At 37.8% G+C, this 26,122-nt stretch overlaps 1 long non-coding RNA gene across 1 annotated transcript; it reads left to right on the plus strand.

Moving 5' to 3' along the window:
* The first annotated feature begins 23,203 nt into the window (after window positions 1-23,203).
* On the plus strand, window positions 23,204-25,871 carry LOC121970001. Its single transcript, XR_006108803.1, has 3 exons — window positions 23,204-23,508; window positions 24,813-25,107; window positions 25,570-25,871. It is a non-coding gene; the product is annotated as an uncharacterized LOC121970001 (long non-coding RNA).
* The last annotated feature ends 251 nt before the right edge of the window (window positions 25,872-26,122 follow it).

A 26,122-nucleotide genomic window follows, 5' to 3' on the forward strand; every position in this document is an offset into this window, starting at 1 on the left:
CCGGGTCTAGCTGTTGCATCCATCTTGCTCCTAGTTCCGCTGCGCCTCTGGTCCTTAGAAGGTTCCACGCTTTGCAAGATTCGATCCGCGACATAAATAGAATTTTACATTTTGATCCTATATTCCTCGAAGGAATCTACATGTAAACTAGATCGAACATAAAATAAAATTTACATCCATCGATCCTATATTCCATAAAAGGAATGTACATGTAACTAGATCAAAAATAAAATCCTAATAAAACTAAATACAGCTCCTGCTGTATTTTATAATACAATCATGCACACACAATTAAATGTCATGACATGTCCAAGGGTCCAATCACACACATAATAACTATAAGCCATAATAGTTGGATCCTGCATCCACAAAGTTAGCACATCCTACTATTAACCTGCCTAAATTATGTATGTCATGTGCATAATTAAACTAATACCAAATACACAGAGGCAAAACCCTAGCTCTGATACCAATTGTTGGTTGCTACTCGGAAAACCTAGAGGTTCCACTGTATAAAAATTTTGTACAAAGGTCTGAACCTTTTCCTAGCTACCATGTGTTCTTTTAAATTAAATTTTGGATCGCCTGCGGAACATAACACGTTTGATCCAAAACTTAATCTATATATTCTTTTAGGTTTTGACTTGGATCTCCTGCGGAACTTAACACGTTCGACCCAAATCACCTTGAGTTATTAATTCCATTAAATATTAATTTCCATAATTGGTTCCCAGTACTGACGTGGCGATGCACATGACCTTCTTGGATATGGGAGCAACCACCACCGACTAGACAAAACCTTTTATAGAAATCTAATATTTAATTTCCTAAAATAACTTTAGGTTAACCAAAAAGAACAATCAAATCACAAGGGGGAAAAAAAACAAAAGAACACAACTTCGAAAAACATATTTGAAATACTAGAACGTAAGCCTCATGTATTTGGTATTATTTCCATAAATAACTAACATGATGCGGAAAGGAAAAATTACTAGTTATACCTTCTAGAAAGATCTCTTGATCTTCTACCGTATTCCTCTTCTAACCTCGGACGTTGTGTGGGCAACGATCTTCCAAGATGAGAAACCACCAACCACCTTCTTCTCCTCCTAGCTAGGTTCGGCCACAACAAGGAAGCTTCACCAAGGAAGAAGATCAAAACACCAACCAAGCTCCAAGAGATGCTAGCTTTCTCTCCTTCTTCTTCTTCTTCTCCAAGTAGTATCCGGCCACCACAAGAGCTCCAAGGGAGAGAGAGGTTCGGCCACCACAAGAGGAAGAGAGGGAAAGGATTATGATGGCCGGCCACACCAAGGAACAAAAGAGGGAGAGAAACAATAGAGGTTGTGTCTCATGAAGGCACCCTCACCCCTTCTTTTATATTCCTTGGCCTAAGCAAATTAGGAAATTTAATTACAATAAAATTTTCTTAATTTCCTTGACATGATTTAATTGAGAAAAATAAATAAAATTTCCCCAATTAAATTCTAATAGCCGGCCACATCATGAAATCAAATTAGACAAGTTTCAATCAACAATTAAAACTTCCTAATTTGTTTTCGGAAATTTTAAAATTAAAATTTCTCTTCAAAATCTCTTCATGGTTCATAAAAAGAAATTTCCATAATTTTAATTTTTCAACAAGTGAATAATTTTTAAAGAGAAAATAAAATATGTCACCAATCTACAAATAAGGAAAGAGATCTAATCTCTTTCTTTAATCTTTTGTAGATCTTTTACAAGAGAGATAATTTAATTTTAATTCTCTTTAATAAATTATATCTTCCACATAATAAAAATTAAAATTAAAATTCTTTTTTAATTTAATTTGGCTGGCCCCTCTAGCTTGGGTTCAAGCTAGGGCCGGCCACCCCAATTTATACCTAGGCCGACCCTAGCTTGGTTCCCAAGCTAGCTTGGCCAGCCCCCTTTAGGTGGGTATAGAAGGTGGGTATAGGTGAGTATAGTACTCTATAAATAAGAGGCTACGATAGGGACCGAGAGGAGGAATTGGTTTTGGTCTCCCGATAAAATTAAGCATCCCGTGTTCGCCCCGAACACACAACTTAATTTTATCAATAATAATTTAATCACTAGAGAACTATTATTGAACTACCGCACCAATCCCAAATTACATTTTTGGGCTCCTTCTTATTATGAGTGTGTTTGTCTCCCTGTGTTTAAGATAACAAATGTCCACTAATTAAGTAAGTTACTGACAACTCACTTAATTAATATCTAGCTCCAAGAGTAGTACCACTCAACTTCATCGTCATGTCGGACTAAGTCCACCTGCAGGGTTTAACATGACAATCCTTATGAGCTCCTCTTGGGGACATTCTCAACCTAGATTACTAGGACACAGTTTCCTTCTATAATCAACAACACACACTATAAGTGATATCATTTCCCAACTTATCGGGCTTATTGATTCATCGAACTAAATCTCACCCATTGATAAATTAAAGAAATAAATATCAAATATATGTGCTTGCTATTATATTAGGATTAAGAGCACACACTTCCATAATAACTGAGGTCTTTGTCCCTTTATAAAATCAGTATAAAAGAAACGACCTCTAATGGTCCTACTCAATACACTCTTAGTGTACTAGTGTAATTATATAGTTAAGATAAACTAACACCTAATTACACTACGACCTTCCAATGGTTTGTTCCTTTCCATCATGGTCGTGAGCTACTATTTATAATTTATAAGGTACTGATAACATGATCTTCTGTGTGTGACACCACACACCATGTTATCTACAATATAAATTAATTGAACAACTACATTTATCACAAATGTAGACATTTGACCAATGTGATTCTTATTTCTAGATAAATATTTATACCAAAAGCTAGGCTTTTAGTATACACTCTAACAGCGACAGCGCAGGTGGCTTGAGCTGGTCAAAGACTATGATATAGACATCCTCTACCACCCAGGGAAAGCCAATAGGGTAGCAGACGCACTTAGCAGAAAGTCCAGTGCTACCCTATTATCTTTAGCAGCCATATCACCGCCCCTACAGAAAGAGATCACAGATTTCGGTCTCGAACTCATAGTTGGACAGCTCTCTACTATGACATTAGAGTCTACCTTGCTTGGTGACATTCAGACCGCTCAGGAACAGGATCCTGAAATTCAGAAAATCAAGCAAGGGATAGCAGAATCAGAAGGTAGAGAGTTCAGAATATCAGATAGCGGGGTATTATACTTTGGTGACAGATTATGTGTTCCAAATTAGGAGGAACTACGATGAAAGATTTTAGATGAGGCTCACAAGACTCCCTATGCGATGCATCCTGGCTCCACCAAAACGTACCAGGACTTCAAGAAATGTTTTTGGTGGCCTGGGATGAAGAGAGACATCGCTCGATATGTCAGCACCTGCCTAACTTGTCAGAGGGTTAAAGCAGAACATCAGAGACCAGGGGGAGTTTTGCAGCCTATTCAGATTCCAGAGTGGAAGTGGGAAGACATTTCTATGGATTTCATAGTGGGATTACCCAGAACCACGAATGGTTTTGATACCATCTGGGTAATAGTCGACAGGTTGACTAAATCAGCCCACTTCTTAGCTATCAAGATATCCTACTCCATGGAACAGCTAGCACAGTTGTATCTCAAGGAGATTGTTAGACTACATGGAGTCCCATGAACCATTATATCAGACAGAGACAGCAGATTCACATCACACTTCTGGGAGTGTGTACAGTCAGCGTTGGGCATGAAGTTAAAGTTTAGCACAACCTTCCATTCTCAGACAGATGGACAGACGGAGCAAGTAAATCAGGTACTCGAAGATATGCTCCGAGCATGTGCCCTAGACTTCAGGGGAAGTTGGTGTAAATATCTGAGCTTAGCAGAGTTTGCATACAACAATAGCTATCAGGCCACTATCGGTATGGCACCTTATGAGGCTCTCTATGGGTGGAGGTGTAGATCTCCAATCTGCTGGTATGAGAGTGGTGAACAGAAAGAACTAGAACTTCAGACAGATCTTGTAGTAGATACCACAGCAGCTATACAGCAGATCCGCCAGAGGATAGAGACAGCTCAGAGCCGTCAGAAAAGCTATGCTGATACACGGCGCAGACCTTTAGAGTTTTTAGTTGGGGATACAGTATTCCTCAGAGTGACTCCCATGAAGGGAGTAATGCATTTTGGGAAGAAGGGCAAACTAAGTCCCAGATATGTGGGAACATACCTTATCAGCAGAAGAGTTGGCAAGGTAGCATATGAGCTAGAGCTACCGTAGGAAATGTCAGCCATTCATAATGTATTTCATATCTCTATACTGAAGAACCATATCCCAGATGTCACCCAGGTGATTGAGCCCCAGTCGGTACCAGTCCGCGAAGACCTCAACTATGATAGTCGGCCTATTCAGATAATAGACCGAGCAGTTAAGAAATTACGGAACAAGGAAGTACCATTAGTAAAAGTAATTTGGCAAAGTCACACAGCAGAAGAGGCAACCTAGGAGACAGAAGCCAGTATGAGATAGAAGTACCCAGAGTTATTCTAAGTTCGAGGACGAACTTTTTATAAGGTATGGGGGATTGTAACGCTCGAAAATTCTCAAAATAATTATTAGAAATATCCTAGTATTTTTTTCGAATTTTAGGATATTTTTACATAATTTTTAGAGTAGCGAAAGTAGCAAAAATAAATAGGAAACGAAAATAGCCTACGCGGGAATTGAACCCGAGACCTAACGAATCCTATGACTTATGGTGAACCATGGTAACCAAGTGAACCCAGCAGGGCTGTGCTGAAAGGAAAGGGAAACAATTATATTTATGTTAGAGTTCGGCGAATTAATTCCTTAATATAAATAGGGAAATAATTTAGTGAAGAGTTATTTTGATCGTAACTTTTCTTCTCCTTAACCTAATTCCGCCGACCCCTCTCCCTTCCTCTTCTTCTCTCGACGTCAACCACAAGCACACCTAAGGATTTCATCCCTAGGGCCATAGGAAGACTTTCCAGCGACATCTTGGATACGAGGACGCTCCCCTCCGCAAGAGGAACGCATAGACGCGAGAAGATCGTCAAGTAGATCGTCTCCTCCGGAAATCTAGCGATTAGAATCGTAAGAAAACCCGAACAGGAGGTAAGAAACCCCTCACCTGCAGTATAAGTAGCTTCCGTGTGAATTCCATGTTTTAGTTAGTAGTATATAGCTTTTCGGCACAAAGGATGCGAATTAGCGCATACCAAGTGTTCGATTAAATTACTAGCACAGTTAAAATGTAACTTAGGCATTTTAATAGCTTAGTTAAATGCAATAGGAGCATTTCACAGCTCATATAGTCTTGCTACAGCTTTTACAGGACTAGATGTCCAATGGGTGGGCTCCCACAGTCGCCTCTAGGTTTAGATAACCTAGTTCTGGGTTTAGACAACCTAGTAAAAGCAAGACATGAATTTATTAGCTTATGTTCAGTATTTTACTTTCTCAGTGGCACTATACTGGATTAGATATCCATTGGGTTGGCCTCCCACAGTCGTCCCTAGGTTCAGATAACCTAGTAACCCTACTAAATTCGGGACTTGCAAATCCTGGTCTAGTTAGGGATGCGCGCACAACACGTACAGTTGTCGGGCCCAAACAGCAGCATGATTAGTATTTTCATCTATTATATATGTAGTTTTAAACTCTCATGAAATAGTTAGGTGAAATCAGTATAGCTTTAGAATTTGCTAGAATTAGCTCAGTTTATGCTTCAGTTCAGCTCACTCTTATGATTATGTATGATAGCTCTATGTTCAGCTTTTGTTACACATGCTCTAGATGATAGTATGCCATGACTAGCTTTTGGTTTCCATGTATTGTATGATAGCATGCCATGTTTTAGTTTAATCAGTACACATTTCAAATAGCATGTTTTAAAATCATGAATTGCATCGTATGCATGTTTTAGTGAGGTAGATGGTTTCTTACTAAGCGAAAGCTTACAGATACTTTTTCCTTATACTGCAGATAAAGGTAAAGGAAAGATGGACTAGAGGAAGCTAGAGGACAATGCGATGAAGATGTGTGTGGATGGAACTTGGAATAAAGATCTTAGGAAATTTCAGCAAGCTTGTTTTAAGCACTAAAACCTTTTAGCATTTTATTATTTTGCACCTTAGTATGTTAATTGATATGAATTAGTTAATCATGCACCCTATCATGCTTAAAAGACTATTTGTGTGATGTTAGAATGTTTTGCATTTAGTTTAGAATTGATATAAGTAATTTTGGCACGAACAAGTGCTGAAATCAGAGCTTAGCTGCAAAATCAGAAACCCCAATCGATCGGTGGATCGATTGGGGGTCCTCAATCGATCGGTGGATCGATTGGGGGTCCTCAATCGATCAATGGATCGATTGGTATCTTGTTCCGCGAACAGACCGCGTCTGGATCTATCAGCCGATCGATCCAGCCTAGTTTCATCGCGAACAGAGAGCTCCGGAATTGATCACTGGATCGATTGGGTAGCCTGGATTGATCAGCCGATCGATCCAGGATATTGCCCGAGCACAGTAGCGTGCTGGATCGATCACTGGATCGATCCAACCCGAGTCCCGGATACAGTAGCCTGCTGAATCGATCACCGGATCGATTCGGCCATTCCAATCGATCCGTGGATCGATTGGGAGGCCTGATATTAGCTAGAAACCCTTAGTTAAGTTCCTTGACCATAAGGGGAAGTAATAATGACATGAATAGCTTAGATTACGCCCCTTAGCACATGTAGAACCAAGAAAGGATAATAGTTTGGTAAGATTTTGATTCATACAGCTTCCGTAATTAGATTTAATGATGGTCATGGAATAGTTAGCACAGCATAATGTAACGGTCCGGCCTTACAGCTTAGTTAGTGGAAGGCGGGTCATTACACTAAAAGACTAAGCTGTCATATCTGCTGCCATACATCTGATTCCCAACCCTTCAACATGCCCATCAAAAGCTCTTGCCTTAAGGGCCTTAGTGAAAGGATCTTCCAGGTTATCACTTGATGCAATCTAAGCAGCAACAACTTCTCCTCGTTATACAATTTCTCGTATTGGGTAGTACTTGCGCTCTATTGTGTTTACTTGCCTTATGGACTTATGGTTTCTTCGAGTTTGCTACTGCACCAAATTATTTTGGGCAAACAAGAAATCATATCTAAGTTTTTCTTGAAGTATCTGAGTCATACAACTTCTATGACTACCTCAGAGGCTGTCATATACTCAGCTTCTATGGTGGAGTCCGAAAAAACACCTATACTTATCACTCTTCCATAGTTATGACTTTACCTCCTAAAGTAAACACAAAACCCCGAGGTTGACTTACTATTGCCCCTTTCCGATTGGATGTTAAAATCCATGCAACCCACAGGGAACAAATTATCTGCCTTGTAAGCTAGCATATAATCTCTAGTGCCTCTAAGGTACTTTAATATATGCTTTACCGCAGACTAATATCCTTATCCAGAGTTGCTTTGATATCAGCTAACCATGCCCATGGAAAAACAGATATCCAGTCTCATACACAACATTGCATACATTAGACTTCCTACAGCCGAAGTATAAGGAACTGCCTTCATGTCCTTTATTTCCTTTGATGTCTTCTGAGACATCTCTTTAGATAAAGCTACTCCATGCCTAGAGTTCTGCATGCTAAAACGAGCTAAGATTGTTTCGATATATGAAGCTTGGAATAAGTAAAATATATTCTTTTCTTGCGATCCCTTTGATCCCAAGAATATATGCATTCTCCCAAGTCCTTCATATCAAATTGTTTGGACAACCATACCCTTACTTCTGACAACACTTTGATATTGTTTCCAACTACCAAAAATGTTATCTACGTATAGTACAAGAAATACCACCATGTTTCCATCACATTTCTTGTATGTACAAAACTCATTTGGTTATAAAATAAATCCATAGGTCTGGATTAATTTATTAAACTGAATGTACCAAGACCTTGAAGCTTTACTTCAGTCCATAGACTATTTGAGATTACACACAAGATGCTCTTTGCTCTTTGCTATGAACCCTTCTGGTTGCTTTATATGGATGTTTTCTTCAAGACTTCCATTAAGGAAAGCTGTCTTGACATCTACTTGCTAAATCTCATAGATAAAAGAATTCGGGTAGACTTAAGCATGACTACCGGTAAAAAAGTTTCATTTTTCAACAAGCCTTGCTTTGAAAGTTTCTACCTTCCTGTCTATCCCTCTTTTCCAATTGTAGACTTATTTTTACCCAATGACTTTTACACCATTTGGTGATTTTATAAGCTCCCAGACTCTATTAGAATACATATATTCTAATTTTATATTTATTGCTCTTTGCAAAGATGCTGCATCTTTATCTTGGAGTGTTTCGTCATATGTTCGGGGATCAGATTCATGTCCACCAGGATCGAGTCCAAAGACTCTCCCAAAACATGAATCTTTTAGGTTACCTAACAACTCTCCCACTACGATGAGGCACTTTCTGCAATTGTGTATCATTTGTGATACGTGTTACAGTTTCTTGTGATATTTCATCTTGTACAGTTGGTACTAGGTTAGACGTGTCCTTTAATTTTCTTAAGAACAATTTTTACTCATGGGCTTGTGGTTCATAGTATAGTCCTTTTTCTAAAATCGGGCATTGGTGCCAACAATGACCTTCCGATTTTAAGAACTATAAACCTCTTTTCATTTTTCTAGCATAACTCACAAACAAGTGAACTCATGTCCAACTTATCAGTGTCTCTCACGTGCTAGACCACCCAAATCCGAATATGCTTCAGATTAGGCTTACGCCCATTCTGCAATTCTATGGGAGTAGAGAGTTCTGACTTAGAAGGTACTATGTTCACTTCCGTTTCCAGTGTATATCCTTAAAACAAATTTGGTAATTTTCTGAATAACTCATCTTCGATCTAATTATTCCATAAGAGCCTTATACCTCCTTTCTACTACACCATTCTGTTGGGGTGTACCAGGTGTAGTTAGTTGGGATTAAATCCCGTCTTCTAATAAGTGACTCCTAAACTCTCCTAAGAGGTACTCGTTACTACGATTTCACCGTAGTGTCTTGATACTTTTACTTTGACGTTACTCCATATTAGCCTAGTACTCTTTGAACTAATCAAAGCACTTAGACTTGTGGCGCGTTAAGTAAATGTATCCTTATGTCGAATAGTCGTCTATAAAAGAGATGAAATATTCGAAACAACCTCTCGCTTGGATAGTCAAAGGTCTCCACAAATTAGAATGAACCAATTCCAACATATCTTTGGCTCTATACCCCTTAGACTTAAAAGCTTCTTGATTATTTTTCCTTCCAAGTAAGACTCGCAGGTTGGAAAGATTTCCACTACCAATGAACCCAAGAGTTCATTGGTTATTATCCTTTGAATCCTACTCAAGTTAATATAACCTATCCTTAGATGTCAAAAATATGATTGATTCATTTCCGAAGGTTACTTTCTCTTATTTAGAAAATGTGTTATTAATTTCCATTTCTTGCATCGTGGGAGGTATTGGATTATAAATTGCCAACCAACGTACCAGAACAGATAACTTTCCTATTTTTCTTGATAACAAGTTTGTTATCAAAATAGACAGAATATCTATTCTTCAAAAGTTTAGAAATCGAAATCAGGTTCTTTCTAAACTTAGTATATAAAGATAATTTCTGAAAATTCATATTTTATTCCTATCATAGGATAAGCATCTCCCACTGCAATAGTTACCACTTTTGCAGCAGTGCCCATGTAGACTGTGACTTCCCCTTCATATAGTTATCGGGTTTCCTGGAACCTCTGCAATGAATTACAGACATGATCAGTGGCTCTCATATCTACACACCAGGTACCGGTAGATAACACCACTAATCATGCATTAACTAATGAATGAAATACACCTATTTTGTTCTTAGTTCTAAGAGGACAGTCTACCTAAATGTCCAAGTCCTATTTCCAATCATTACAATTGGGACTACTAAGTCTATTCTATAGTATAACAACTAGGGGATTGACAAACATTTTAAATCCTAAGAATCACAAAAATATTTGGTAAAGACCAACACCTTAAAATCCCCATGAATTTTGTATGCCATGATAGTGTGGACGTATACAAAATCAAAGAGGAGTTTTATCCATAAATTTTATTATCTCATCATTCTAACTTTATGACAAATGAAATTAATATTGGTCTATCAAATATTTAGTCAAAACTTTGAATTTAAAATAACATTAATTCCTCAAACAATATTATTTAAATTCACCAACACCTCAAACACCGGAAATTTTGCATGCCACGATAGTGTGGACGTATACAAAATTGAATATTTGTAAGAGGAGGGTTATACCCATTAATGACCTTGTCAACCTATCTTTATGACAAATAAAATTACCTCAAACACCGTGAATTTTGTATGTCACGATAGTATGGACGTATACAAATTCAAACATTTGTAAGAGGAGTTTTTCCCATTAATTTTATTTTCTTGTCATCCTAACAAATAAAATTACCTCATACATCGTGAATTTTGTATGCCACGATAGTGTGGACGTATACAAAAACTCGATATTTGTAAGAGGGGGTTTAAATGTTATTATCTTGTCAACCTATCTTTTTGACAAATTAATAGTTGGTTTTCTTTGATCACACAAATAATAGCAGTGACTCCGATGGGGAGGATACTATTAGACGTGCCTAAGTGTATACCATTACTTGACACTAAGTCCATTAATAAGATTGTGCCCCTTCCGATGGGGAAGATCACACGCTCTTAATTAATTTTCTATAGTCATCCTAAATAGAAGTTTGATCTAGTGATCCGCAAACAAACTCATCCGATATGGAGGAAGGCACTCAGAGCCAACGCGCAAGTTTGCTTGCATCACTTACAAACCAGTAATGGAGGCCGTGGAATTTATTAAAATAAATCCCTCTCCCACTTAGTTATTTAAAATGAGGAATTTTAAACTATCCTAGCATACATCACATGCATATAAACATCACAGTAAATAAAAGAAATAAATTTGAAAATTAATTTTCTAACTATTATGGCCTTTTCCATCACTGTCTTCAGTATGCTCCAACCCTAGCTGCTGCCATCTTTAGCCATCACCATCAGGTCGAGTTGTCGCATCCATCTTGCTTCTTATTCCGCTGCACCTTTGGTGCTCCAAAAGTACCACGCCTCTCAAGAATTCGATCCGCAACAAAAATAGAATTTTACATATATCGATCCTATATTCCACGAGGGAATGTACATGTATTCTAGATCGAAAAAATAAAATTCTAAAAATAATACAGCTCCTACTGTATTTTATACATACAATCATGCACACAAATAATGCCCTTGACATGTCCAAGGGTCCAATCACACACAATATCAATAAGCCATAATAGTTGGAGTCTGCAACCAAAGAGTTAGCACCACCTACTATTTTCCTGCCTAAATTATGTATGACATGTGCAAAACGTATTTGAATTCTAAAAATACACAGAGACAAACCCTAGCTCTGATACCAATTGTTGGTTAGTCCTAGGAAAACATACCGGTTTCACTGTACAAAAATTTTTGTACAAGTGTCGAACCTTTCCTTAAATAACGTATTGTGTTCTTTAGAAGTTAAATTAGGAATCGCAGACGGAACTTAACATCATTGATTCCAAATTTAACTTATCTATTCTTAATGGTTTAGATTTGAATCACAAACGGAACTTAATACTATTGATTCAAATCTACCTAAGTTATTAATTCCAAAAATATTAATTTCTAAAATTGGCTACCAGGACTGCATGGCGAGGCACATGGCCTTCTTGGATATGGGAGCAACCACCACCGCCTAGGCAAAGTCTTTTAAGGAAAGCTAATATTTATTTCCTTAAATAACTCTAGGTTAACCAAAAAGTACAATCGAAACACAAATTCGAAAAAGAAGAAAACACAAACTCGAAAAAATAATTTCGAAAAACTATATCTAATTGCCTCTTGTATTTAGAATTCTTACAAAGAAAATAACTAGTATGATGCGGAAGAAAACTACTAGTTATACCTTCTCTTTGTAAGCTAATGACCTCGAGATCTTCTACCGTATTCCTCGCCTCGCCTTGGATGTCGTGTGGGCGACGATCCTCAAAGATGAACACCACCCAAAAGAGTCCTTCCTCTTTCTCTAGAATTCGGCCACCACCATCACCAAGGAGAAGAGAGCAAAGGGAAAGGGAGAAGGGAGAGGGCCGGCCACCAAGAGGTCTCCAAGCAAGAGAATAAGAGTTGTATCTCATGAAGCCCCCTCACCCCTTCTTTTATATTACTTGCCCAAGGAAAATAAGGAAAAACCTTTTAAAAAAAATAAAATCATCCAAGAGTTTTTCCTTTTCCCTTTTTATTTTTCCTTTTCTTTCCTCTTGATTGAATCAATCACCAATCAATGGTTGTGATCAATCCTATTTGGTTTAGGATTAAGCTTGCCCGACCCCTTGCTTGGGCACCAAGCAAGGTGGCCGGCCACCATATTTATGAAAGAAATAATAATTTTGTTTATAAAATTTTACAAGAGAAAAAACTCTTAAAAAATTTTACAAGCTCTCTTTTTTAGAGTTAAAAAAGGAAAGTTTTTTAAAATTAAAATCATGTTTTAAAATTTAAAACTTCTCTTATAAAATTTCCCTTTTTAACATGATGATAGAAAATTTTAATTTTAAAACTTATCTCCCCTTTTTCTTAAACCATGAGGATGGTTAAAAAAGGAAAGTTTTAAAACTTTTAAAACTCACTATTAAAACATGTGGCCTAATTCAAATAAGGAAAGTTTTAAAAATTAAAATCTCTCTTTTAAAACTTATAGTTTTCTACAAAGAGAAGATTTTAAAAAATCAAAACACCCCTCCTATTTGAATTAATCTTGGCTGGCCCCTATAAGCTTGGTCACCAAGCAATGGGGTCGGCCCCTATAAGAGGATGTGGCCGGTCATTGCTTGGTCACCAAGCAATGGTTCGGCCCCCTTCTTAGACACCAAGAAGAGCCATACATTTGGATGGAATTGAGGCTATAATGAGGCTACGACAGGGACCTAGAGGAGAAATTGGTTTTGGCCTTCCGATGAGCTTGAGTATCCCGTGCTCGCCCCGAACACAAAACTCAAGTTCATCGATAACAACTCATTCCACTAGAGAGTTATTACCGCACTACCGCACCAATCCCAAATTACATTATGGGCTCCTTCTTATCATGAGTGTGTTAGTCTCCCTGTGTTTAAGATGTCGAATGCCCACTAATTAAATGAGTTACTGACAACTCACTTAATTAATATCTTAGTACAAGAGTAGTACCACTCAACTTTATCGTCATGTCGGACTAAGTCCACCTGCAGGGTTTAACATGACAATTCTTATGAGCTCCTCTTGGGGGCATTATCAACCTAGATCATTATGACATAATTTCCTTCTATAATCAATAACACACACTATAAGTGATATCATTTCCCAACTTATCAGTCTTATTGATTTATCGAACTAAATCTCACCCATTGAGAAATTAAAGAAATAAATATCAAATATATGTGCTTGTTATTATATTAGGATTAAGAGCACACACTTCCATAATAACTGGGGTCTTTGTTCCTTTATAAAGTCAGTATAAAAAGAAACGACCTCTAATGGTCCTACTCAATACACTCTAAGTGTACTAGTGTAATTATATAGTTAAGATAAACTAATATCTAATTACACTACGACCTTCCAATGGTTTGTTCCTTTCCATCTTGGTCGTGAGCTACTGTTTATAATTTATAAGGTGCTGATAACAAGATCCTCTGTGTGTTACACCACACACCATGTTATCTACAATATAAATTAATTGAACAACTACATTTATCATTAATAAAGACATTTGACCAATGTGATTCTTATTTTTAGATAAATGTTTATACCAAATCTAGGCTTTTAGTATACACTCTAACACTCCTGACCTTCTATTACCTAGCCTAGGATATGGTTTCAGGTATGAGCATTTATTATGGTTTTATTTTTGTATCTGCTACTTTCCTTTTGAGACTGTATTCCTTTTGGCATTCTCTATTTGTTTATATATGTTCATGCACTATCTTTCCTTACCCGCTGAGTTCCAATACTCACCACCTCGCAAACTGGTTTTTCTTTCGCTAGGTAGCAATAGATGATTCCTGGATGCTTGGAGAGATGTCGGCCGCTAGTCCTGGGTCCTTCGTCACACTCGAGGATAGTTTTCTGTTTGATTTTGTTATTATTTGGGTGGTATGTCAATTCTATGAATTTTGCTTTTCAATAAGTTGATGTGAATTTTGGAGTTAAGTTTGGTGATTGCAGGTATTTTTGTTAGTTTAGTTGTTGGTCTTATGTTCATATTGTTTTGTGTTTTCCGCTGCGTTTACGCTGTTATGTGTTTACTTTCAGCCGTGTAGGCTTATTAAATTACGTGGTTGTGTTTATTTTGTTCCAGTCGAGTGGGATGATGATATAAACTGCGTGATTGTGTATATATTCCAGCCGTATGTGGTTGATGTATATTTTTATATAGTAATACTTCAGATTGTCACCCGTACAGGGGAGATGCTGTCGACTTTTTGTCTGGCAGGGACTCCTTTGGGGCGTGACAATTTAGTGGTATCAGAGCCAGGTATATGATACTTGCTTTTTTACTTTGGATTCTTTGAGTCAATCTGATACCAATTTAGGGGTATCAGAGCATGGCTCGAGTCAAATGCTGTGTTTTGTGTTTTGAAATTTCGATCGTATTTCGATTTATGATTTTCGGTGTTCCGATTGCTTGGTTTTTCCTTTGTAAGTTGAACCCTCGATGTGACTCTCGAGTTGTCGGACCAGGCAGCGGCCGGACATCTCCAAGCTATAGGAGGTATGTTCGTATACTGTCATTGTACATATTTATTAGTACTTGGCTAGTTGGTTATACCATGTATTCTTGTTTAGTTGTTTATACCATATATGACATGTTATGGTTAATTGAATGCTACAAGGATCTATGTAGAAGCTGACAATCTTAGTTTATTGGCTTCTTAGTGGTTATAGTCTATATAAACTATCTATTTTGGTCATGGCGCTAGATAGTTAGCATTTTTTCTTTGTTTGTTCCTTTTGTGGCACTGTTTAGTAGATTTGTTATTATACATTAATCTAGGGAGAGTCTTGTGGTTGAGTTTGATCATGGAAGCTTTATGTTTGAAACCGAATAAACTTTTAGAACAAGTGATGTTGAGAATGATTTTTGATTGATGGATATTGAGAGATTAGGTGTGATAATATGTAGTCTTTTGAGTATCTATTAATGAATTTTACCCACGGTTAGATAGATATCAGAGTGGCACAGCGGAAGCGTGATGAGCTCATAACCCACAGAGTCATCTCTTACAATTGAAGACATGCTTATGATACTTGGATGGAGTTGTAACACCCCTAGAAAGCCTAGATAAGAAAGTAAGGATAATGAGAGTACGAATGAAAAGAAGGTGTAAATATTCTAAGTTAAATATTAAGATGGATTTAGATGATTAAAACTTTATGAAAGAAAAATAAAGTTGAGAGTATAAATCATCTATGCATGATTTAAAATGTATGGAATTAATATGGACAAAAGGAAGAAATATAAGATAATATATATATGTATGAAATATTTATGCATAATGCATAATATAGTAATATACGAATTATTATGTACAAAAGAAAATAAAATGTTAGAAGAGAGATTGAACCTTGGATCTCTTGTAAGGAACATGTATAGGATACCAAAGGGGATAGGAGAATTATTGATAAGGAGAGAAAGGATTAAGTAGTTAAGAATAAGAAAGGATTCTTTCTACTTAAAAGGAAAAGGAAGTAAAAAGAAATAAAAATATACATAAACAAGTTTTGATCCTTGGTTCTCTTGTGGATGCATGCATGTGTTAACCAAGTGGGATAGGAGAGGATATTGTAAGAGGAGAGATAGGAATTTTAATTAAAGGAGAGAAAAGAGAGAAATTAAGGGAAAGAAAAGAGAGAACTCAAAAGGTATTTCTCTAGAATATTCTTGTCATTTAAGGGGAGAAATGAATAGGGAGGATGGATCAAGTCAAGTTTTCTCCCCTCATTTTAGTATAAATAGGCATGGAGGGGTGACTTCAACTTCATCCCCCACTCATTCTCCTCCTCTCCTCCCTTTTGTGCCGAGACTCACCTCTCCCTCTCTTCTTCTTCTTGTTGCCGAGCAACACAAGAGGAAGAACCTCTTCTTCCTCTTCACTCTCTCCCTCTTTCTCTCTTGTTGTTGCCGAGCAACACAAGAGGAAAGAGAAGCCTCTTCTTCCTCCTCCTCTCCACCAAAAGACCTAGCCACTCCTCTCCTCCATTGGTGCCGAGCAAAGCAAGCAAGGAAGAAAGGTCCAAGCAAGTTCTCAACTCTAGGAAACTTAAGCGAAGAAGGTAAGCTTCCCCTCACCTGTGGTACAAGGCTTTTTATATATTTTTCAGATTTTATGAGGATTTTAAAACCTAGAAACAAGTTTGAGAAAATTCGGTTAAGAAGAGCTTTCGAAATCTAGTGAGGTTTAACTAAGTCTACACTACATGATAGATTTTCTATGCCATAGAAAAGGGATCTTCTTCATGTTTTTATACCTATATGATGCTTGATCAAAGGAGTACTTAACCCTAGAATTTCGGCCAAAAATATTTTTAAGAGGCTAGGGAAATTATTGTTTTACCCAACTAGTACGAGGTTCTCCCTATGAAATGTTAAGGATCATGTATTTGTTTTCTTGTTTAGAAGATAATTGAAAATAAAAGAAAAAAAAAGGGAAAGGAACCTAGGAAGTGTTATACATAATGAGAAAGAATGAAATTTATGCTATGTATATGCCATGATATGTGATAGCATAGGAAATGCTATACATAATGAGAAAAGAATGAAATTTATGTTATGTATATGTCATGATATGTGATAGCATAGGAAATGCTATACATAATGAGAAAAGAATAAAATTTATGTTATGTATATGCCATGATATGTGTTAGCATAGGAAATGCTATACATAATGAGAAAAGAATGAAATTTATGTTATGTAAATGCCATGATATGTGATAGCATAGGAAATGCTATACATAATAAAGAAAGAAAATAAAATGCATGAAAGATTGTTAGGGATATGATATGATAGTTATGCATGATAAATTATTTTTGTATGGTTTGTACCAAGGGTGGGCTCCGTAAACGCCCCGGGGTCGATGGAATAAGACTCGGGCCTCGTCAGAAATGGGCTTCTGAATGCCCTAGGTCGATGGAGTAAGACTCGGACCTAGTATGTATGTATGGTAGGGTTCAAGACTTGCTACCTTGGACCTACTTAAGAAGCGCGCGCATTATGTATGTGGTACAAACCGGGATCCCCTCTAATGATGATATGAATTTCAAGTACTTATAAGTATAAGTTTTCAAATTCATGATGCATTGCCTACATATGTGCTTGAATTATCTGATGATTAGATATTATGTCACGTGATATTATGATATGACTATGAATATGATACCCTTGTATGTCGTATGCTTATGATACCTCGCATGATATTGATATGCAATGATATGAATTCGGTTTTAGTGAGTAGGAAAGGAACTTACTGAGCCATGAGTGCTCATAGCTTACTTTCCTTGTACCGCAGATAAAGAAGCTGGATGAGCTAGAGGAGCAACAGAAGGAGCAGATAGTGATGTGTGTGGTGGTGGCTCGGCAAAGAACGATCCGGACAAATTAATATGATTAGTTATAGAATCAACATATGCACATTTGAACAAATCAGAATATGTGATATTATGCTTAATAAATTAAATTCTTTAAAGTTTTTATTCTTCCGCTGTTATAACTAAAGCATGTACGTAAGTAGTATAAGAACGTAGCGCCACCTTTGGTTGGGTAAGAAGGGTGGGCGTGACAGGTGGTATCAGAGCTAGGTTTTGCCAGCTCACTACACACACATCAAGCTCCTTCCTGTCGCTCCAAGTAAGTACAGTTGCATAATTTATTTGTATGCAAAAATAGTATGATACTCTAGGATGCATGAATGGTAGCCTAGGAAGGATACCTTAAGCTATACCCTAGAGAATGGTGCATGATGATAAGTAGGATGCATGAATGGTAGCCTAGATACAAGAACCTTAGGCTATAACATAAGAGGAATAATGAATCTTTAAAATCTTGTAGAAATGAACTATATCCCGTTCGAATACGATCCCGAGGATGTGGAATATTCTGGCGAATACCTCGAGTTCGCGGATGAACCCGATATGCTGGAATACTTCAACAACTATGTGAGCGACTCGGAATCTCCGGAACACGGCGAGTTCGGAGAGGAGGATCTCGAGGAAATCGAGGAATGGAATTCGGACGATAATGAAGATGAAGATGCAGAAATTATGGAATATTATGAAGGAGAGAATGAGTTTCCTGAGATGGTCGAGGATGAATTTAACCTTGCTGAATACATGGAAATGGGTTTCAACCCCAACGATATAATAGACTTCGAGTGGGGACTAAACAACCTCGAGGGAGAACTAAATGAAGACCCGATGGAACTGGACGAACATGTTGAAGAAGACGAGGGAATGGATGAAGAGACAATAATCGACCTGGAAGAGGCATCGGAGATTCAACCTCCGATAATGCCTGATCCACCCCAGGATGATCTGGGCAAGTCGATACAGGTTGGGTTGATAATGACTACTGCTCTCATGTCCTTTATGGCAGGAGTAGTCGCAACCTACCTGGCCTTTTAAGAGAAGAAGTTATGTAATAAAAGTTTTTGATGAATAAAAAGAGTAGAAATGGTATCAATTTAAGCATAAGAATGATAATACCATCGGCTAGATCTTGACGCGTATGAATGGTAAGGTAACCTAAAGATGATATGACAACCTAAGAAAGAATACCTCAAACTCAAACATGGCATGAAACCTAGACATGATATGTTAGGATATTCATGCATAAATGATAACTTAGACTAATCTTGTTATCATTTAGGAAAATAAGTATGACTAGAAGACGAAATGCCAGAACGGAGGAGACCGTACCTCCACCTGATTGGGCACAAGTAGTTACTGAGCTACAACGACAGCTTACGGAACAGCAACAGATGATTGCTGCCATGATGAATCAACAAGGGAATCCTGCTACCCCAAATCAGAATAATACGACAACCATACCAGTAGTTGAACCGGAGCCGGTAGCAGCACCGGTACCATCAGTGAATCTGGCACCGGTAGTTCGTCAAGAAGCGTATCTGATCCAGTGGCAAAGGCTGAGGCCAGAGAAATTCTCTGGAAATTGTGAAGCATGGGACGCACAAGCTTGGTTTAAGACAATGGAGAGCATGATAGAACTATTGGACTGGCCTGAGCATGAAAAGGTCAAATGCGTATCCTTCTGTCTCACAGGAGACGCCCGAATGTGGTGGGACAGAGTGAAAGTGAAAAGACCAGTGAACCAAATGAGTTGGGCAGATTTTGAGACGGAATTCTTCGAAGAATTCTTCCACACTCGGGTGACAAGTAGGCACTATGATGAATTCACCGAATTTCGGCAAGGTGACCTAACGGTGGAAGAAGCGATGAAAAGATTCAACCGCCTGGCACGATTATGCCCGGAATTAGTTAGGACGGAGGGAGAAAGGGTCAGGCTTATGCTAAAGATGCTCAGACCCGAGATAGCACTTAATGTGGCCGGCGGAGTTAACAGACCGCGGACCACAGAAGAGTTAATTAGCAGTGCCCTAAATACCGAACACTACCTGAAGGCACTAGGCAAGGACAAGAAGCAAGCTCAGATGGAAGAACTAGAAAATATTAAGGCCAACTGGAAAGGGAACCACGGCGGAAAGGGAAAACGACGGAATGACACTGAGATTGGTCCGTCCAACAAGCAGCTCAAGTTTTCTCAGTGCAATACATGTGGGAAGAAACATCCAGGGACATGTCGTACGGGCACTAATAAGTGCTACAACTGTGGGATAGAGGGTCATAAAGCAAAAGACTGTCGTAAGGGCAAAATTAAATGCTACGACTGTGGACTGGAAGGACATCTATCTAGAGACTGCCCTACCAAAACTAAAGCACCACAGTATGTTCTGAATCAAGGTGGTCCCGCAAGGTTACACCAACTGTAGACTTCAATTGAGGGACCTTCAATGAGTCAAGGGAGATTAGAAGCTCCACCAACGTCTAAGGAATCTGAGCAGAAATTGTCATTCTAAGTTCGGGGACGAACTTTCAATAAGTAGGGGAGATTGTAACACCCCTAGAAAGCCTAGATAAGAAAGTAAGGATAATGAGAGTACGAATGAAAAGAAGGTGTAAATATTCTAAGTTAAATATTAAGATGGATTTAGATGATTAAAACTTTATGAAAGAAAAATAAAGTTGAGAGTATAAATCATCTATGCATGATTTAAAATGTATGGAATTAATATGGACAAAAGGAAGAAATATGAGATAATATATATATGTATGAAATATTTATGCATAATGCATAATATAGTAATATACGAATTATTATGTACAAAAGAAAATAAAATGTTAGAAGAGAGATTGAACCTTGGATCTCTTGTAAGGAACATGTATAGGATACCAAAGGGGATAGGAGAATTATTGATAAGGAGAGAAAGGACTAAGTAGTTAAGAATAAGAAAGGATTCTTTCTACTTAAAAGGAAAAGGAAGTAAAAAGAAATAAAAATATACATAAACAAGTTTTGATCCTTGGTTCTCTTGTGGATGCATGCATGTGTTAACCAAGTGGGATAGGAGAGGATATTGTAAGAGGAGAGATAGGAATTTTAATTAAAGGAGAGAAAAGAGAGAAATTAAGGGAAAGAAAAGAGAGAACTCAAAAGGTATTTCTCTAGAATATTCTTGTCATTTAAGGGGAGAAATGAATAGGGAGGATGGATCAAGTCAAGTTTTCTCCCCTCATTTTAGTATAAATAGGCATGGAGGGGTGACTTCAACTTCATCCCCCACTCATTCTCCTCCTCTCCTCCCTTTTGTGCCGAGACTCACCTCTCCCTCTCTTCTTCTTCTTGTTGCCGAGCAACACAAGAGGAAGAACCTCTTCTTCCTCTTCACTCTCTCCCTCTTTCTCTCTTGTTGTTGCCGAGCAACACAAGAGGAAAGAGAAGCCTCTTCTTCCTCCTCCTCTCCACCAAAAGACCTAGCCACTCCTCTCCTCCATTGGTGCCGAGCAAAGCAAGCAAGGAAGAAAGGTCCAAGCAAGTTCTCAACTCTAGGAAACTTAAGCGAAGAAGGTAAGCTTCCCCTCACCTGTGGTACAAGGATTTTTATATATTTTTCAGATTTTATGAGGATTTTAAAACCTAGAAACAAGTTTGAGAAAATTCGGTTAAGAAGAGCTTTCGAAATCTAGTGAGGTTTAACTAAGTCTACACTACATGATAGATTTTCTATGCCATAGAAAAGAGATCTTCTTCATGTTTTTATACCTATATGATGCTTGATCAAAGGAGTACTTAACCCTAGAATTTCGGCCAAAAATATTTTTAAGAGGCTAGGGAAATTATTGTTTTACCCAACTAGTACGAGGTTCTCCCTATGAAATGTTAAGGATCATGTATTTGTTTTCTTGTTTAGAAGATAATTGAAAATAAAAAAAAAAAAAAAGGGAAAGGAACCTAGGAAGTGTTATACATAATGAGAAAGAATGAAATTTATGCTATGTATATGCCATGATATGTGATAGCATAGGAAATGCTATACATAATGAGAAAAGAATGAAATTTATGTTATGTATATGTCATGATATGTGATAGCATAGGAAATGCTATACATAATGAGAAAAGAATGAAATTTATGTTATGTATATGCCATGATATGTGTTAGCATAGGAAATGCTATACATAATGAGAAAAGAATGAAATTTATGTTATGTAAATGCCATGATATGTGATAGCATAGGAAATGCTATACATAATGAAAAGAAATGAAAAATAAAATGCATGAAAGATTGTTAGGGATATGATATGATAGTTATGCATGATAAATTATTTTTGTATGGTTTGTACCAAGGGTGGGCTCCGTAAACGCCCCGGGGTCGATGGAATAAGACTCGGGTCTCGTCAGAAATGGGCTTCTGAATGCCCTAGGTCGATGGAGTAAGACTCGGACCTAGTATGTATGTATGGTAGGGTTCAAGACTTGCTACCTTGGACCTACTTAAGAAGCGCGCGCATTATGTATGTGGTACAAACCGGGATCCCCTCTAATGATGATATGAATTTCAAGTACTTATAAGTATAAGTTTTCAAATTCATGATGCATTGCCTACATATGTGCTTGAATTATCTGATGATTAGATATTATGTCACGTGATATTATGATATGACTATGAATATGATACCCTTGTATGTCGTATGCTTATGATACCTCGCATGATATTGATATGCAATGATATGAATTCGGTTTTAGTGAGTAGGAAAGGAACTTACTGAGCCATGAGTGCTCATAGCTTACTTTCCTTGTACCGCAGATAAAGAAGCTGGATGAGCTAGAGGAGCAACAGGAGGAGCAGATAGTGATGTGTGTGGTGGTGGCTCGGCAAAGAACGATCCGGACAAATTAATATGATTAGTTATAGAATCAACATATGCACATTTGAACAAATCAGAATATGTGATATTATGCTTAATAAATTAAATTCTTTAAAGTTTTTATTCTTCCGCTTTTATAACTAAAGCATGTACGTAAGTAGTATAAGAACGTAGCGCCACCTTTGGTTGGGTAAGAAGGGTGGGCGTTACAGGAGTGATATGTGAGTATGTTGCTTAGTGGTTACCTTTGGATGAGGGTCCCTGTATTGAGAAGTAAATTTAGAGATCAAATTTTTATTAGTGGGGGAGAATGTAAAATACTACACCCAAATAATAATTAAATAATAAGTTTATTGGATGAAAAAACTTATTGGAATTTTTTAGAATTTTTAGAAATTTTCTGAGATTTAATCGAAACTCGTATGACGTATTTAGTTGGGATGCGTTAATTGTGCTTCGAGAAATCCTCGTTGGAATACTTAAAAGTAGGAGTTGATTAAGGAGAAACTTAGTGTTTGATTAAGCTAACCCTAGGTTTATATTATATATAATTGTCCTAATCCTTCACCTCTTTTATTTCCTTGCCCGAACCTGCCTCTTCCCCGACACCTTCTTCCCCTCTTCGTCCGCTGCTCACCTCCGCCCCCCTCTGCGCGCCGAGCCACCAGCGCCGATTCACTCTCCCTCGCCCGAGCACGCCGCAGCCGGCATTCTCCTCTCCTCGCACGAGCATCCGACCCCTTTCTTCCTTCTCCCTCATGCGAACAATAGCGGGTGATCTTCTTCTCCTCCTCACGCGAGCAGCAAAGCCGTCGATCCTCATCTCTTCGAGTTGTGCCCTAATTGATGCGGCAAGTATCTTCCTTAGTAGTGGCAGATAGGACCGCTAGGTATGTGATTTCGGTTTCGTGTTTAGTCTAAGCAATCGCGGGAGGTTTTTGTGTTCTAAATCTGGAAGTAATTGAACGATCTGAAGATTCTATAAGTTAAATTGATGATTTCTGGTTTGAGGATCATGGATTTTGTCGGAGATTGATTTATGTTTCCTACTCCTCTCTCAACTGGTAACCCTAGTTTCAGCCACTGTTTTCGGTAGGTTCAATGAGGTATCTGGTTCGGTTTTCACTTGTGTGTTCTGAGTTGATTGAGTATGTCGTTCTTGCATGATCTATTTGGTTCTTGTGTATTCGGTGTAGAATTTGAGATGGGTTCCAGAGGTGTGTGTTCTTTTCTTCCTCATTGTTCAATGCTGTTATGGATTTCTAGTGGAAATTATTGTTTGTTCTTCATTAAATTTGGAGAGAGTTTTGTTTTAGGTTATCTGTCAAATCCAATTACATTAGTTCTTCTTCTATATGTATGTATTTACATGTTCTGTTTGGGTAGAAGGATTGAGTAAGGAAGAGGAGCTAATCGAAATCTGGAATGTTTGGGATTAAGGACTTGGGCTTGCATTATTTCTCGTTTTTATCCTTTTTGTACTCATTAAATGTTAGACTGATTTGGTGAAGGGATTTGGGATATTTTGAGTCGATTTTGAAGTTGTGTTGGGTTTCCTGTGTTGCTGGAATTTGGTGTCTGAATTTGAATTTCGGGTCATATTTAGAATTTCTGATTTTATTTGTCTATTTGAAGTCGAGATGGCTTAATTAGGGTTAAATCAATTTAATTGTGATTTATGTGGTTAATCGAGGATCGTATTCGATTTATAGTTACCTAATCAAATTAGGATTGAGTTTTGGGATTTAGCTAGTTGTTGTATATGTGATTAGCTAAACCATGCATCATATTATTCGTAGGACGTTGATTTCAGATGAGGGTATCGACGTGAGATTATTTATCGCGATTGGCAGATAAAGGCGGGTACTTCTTACTTTGTCTCTTTAGTTCTTTGAACTTGGTGCATGAGCTATTTTTGGATAAGGACCGTTTACCTTGACTCCACTCTTATTTTCTTGTGCTTGATACTTCCACTCAAACCTTTGAGTTATTCGTTTCTATATTTATACAGTCTTTTGTTGTCATCTATGATATTTAGCAGATACTGGATACCATGTTTGCATGTTTTGATTGTTGTTTAGTTCTGTTCTGTGTTCAGCATGCTGGCTTCATGTAACATACCTGATTCTTGTTTATATATATATATATATATATATATGATGACTATTACATTTGGTGCTTCATATCATGGCAGACATGTCAACGATCAATTCTCCCTTGCGGTCGAGAGAGTTGTTGACCAGGGTTGCATCCTCGGCCACTCGATAGAGTGGTAACTGGAGTTAATGTCGCTTGTCCTGTCGTGCCGCACTCGACCACTTGCAGTTGGTGGTAGCTGGAGTTGTGAGCAGCAGGGACCCTCTTCGCTATGTAGCTAGTTAGATACTCAGCACCTGTCCATCAAGTCACTCGAGAGAGTGGTGACCTTTGGGTGGTACAATTGTCATTGATCCGGCCTCTCAACCATACAGGGGTCGTGGTGCAGAGAGGTGGGCGGGGTGACCATCCGTACATACGATGTTATTATTCTTGTTTTGACTACTGCTGTTTGCATATGCTGTTGTTGATTACTCATGCTGTTGTTGCTAGCTTATGCTACTGTTGCTGACTTATGCTGATATGCTTATATATGTTGAGATATATATATGTCTGTTGTGGGTGTTTAGACTGACTTACCTATTGGAAGTTTGTATATACCTTACATATTTCCTCTGTCGTTATGAGCAGTACTGTAGTAGATTAGTTGTACTCCTGACATTCTATTACCTAGCCTAGGATATGGTTCAGGTATGAGCATTTATTATGGTTTTATTTTTGTATCTGCTACTTCACTTTTGAGACTGTATTCCTTTTGGCATTCTCTATTTGTTTATATATGTTCATGCACTATCTTTCCTTACTCGCTGAGATCCAATACTCACCGCCTTGCAAACTGGTTTTTCTTTCGCCAGGTAGCAGTAGATGATTCATGGATGCTTGGAGAGATGTCTGCTGCTAGTCCTGGGTCCTACGTCAGATTCGAGGATAGTTTTCTGTTTGGTTTTGTTAATATTTGGGTGGTAAGTTGATTCTGTGAATTTTGCTTTTCAATAAGTCAATGTGAATTTTGGGGTCAAGTCTAGTGATTGCAGGTATTTTTGTTAGTGTCGTTGTTGGTTTTATGTTCGTATTGTTTTGTGTTTTTTGCTGCGTTTACGCTGTGATGTGTTTACTTTTAACCATGTAGGCTTATTAAATTGTGTGGTTGTGTTTATTTTGTTCCGCCGAGTGGGCAGATGATAAACTGCGTGGTTGTGTATATATTCCAGTCGAATGTGGCTGATGTATATTTTGTATGTAGTAATGCTTTAGATTGTCACCCGTACAGGGGAGATACTATCGGATTTTTGTCTGGCAGGGACTCCTCTGGGGCATGACAATTTCGTGGTATCAGAACCAGGTATACGATTCTTACTTTTTTACTTTGGATTCTTTGAATCAATCTGATACCAATTTAGTGGTATC

Source organism: Zingiber officinale, chromosome 4A (assembly GCF_018446385.1).
Source record: "Zingiber officinale cultivar Zhangliang chromosome 4A, Zo_v1.1, whole genome shotgun sequence".
In the NCBI taxonomy this organism is placed as follows: Eukaryota; Viridiplantae; Streptophyta; class Magnoliopsida; order Zingiberales; family Zingiberaceae; genus Zingiber; species Zingiber officinale.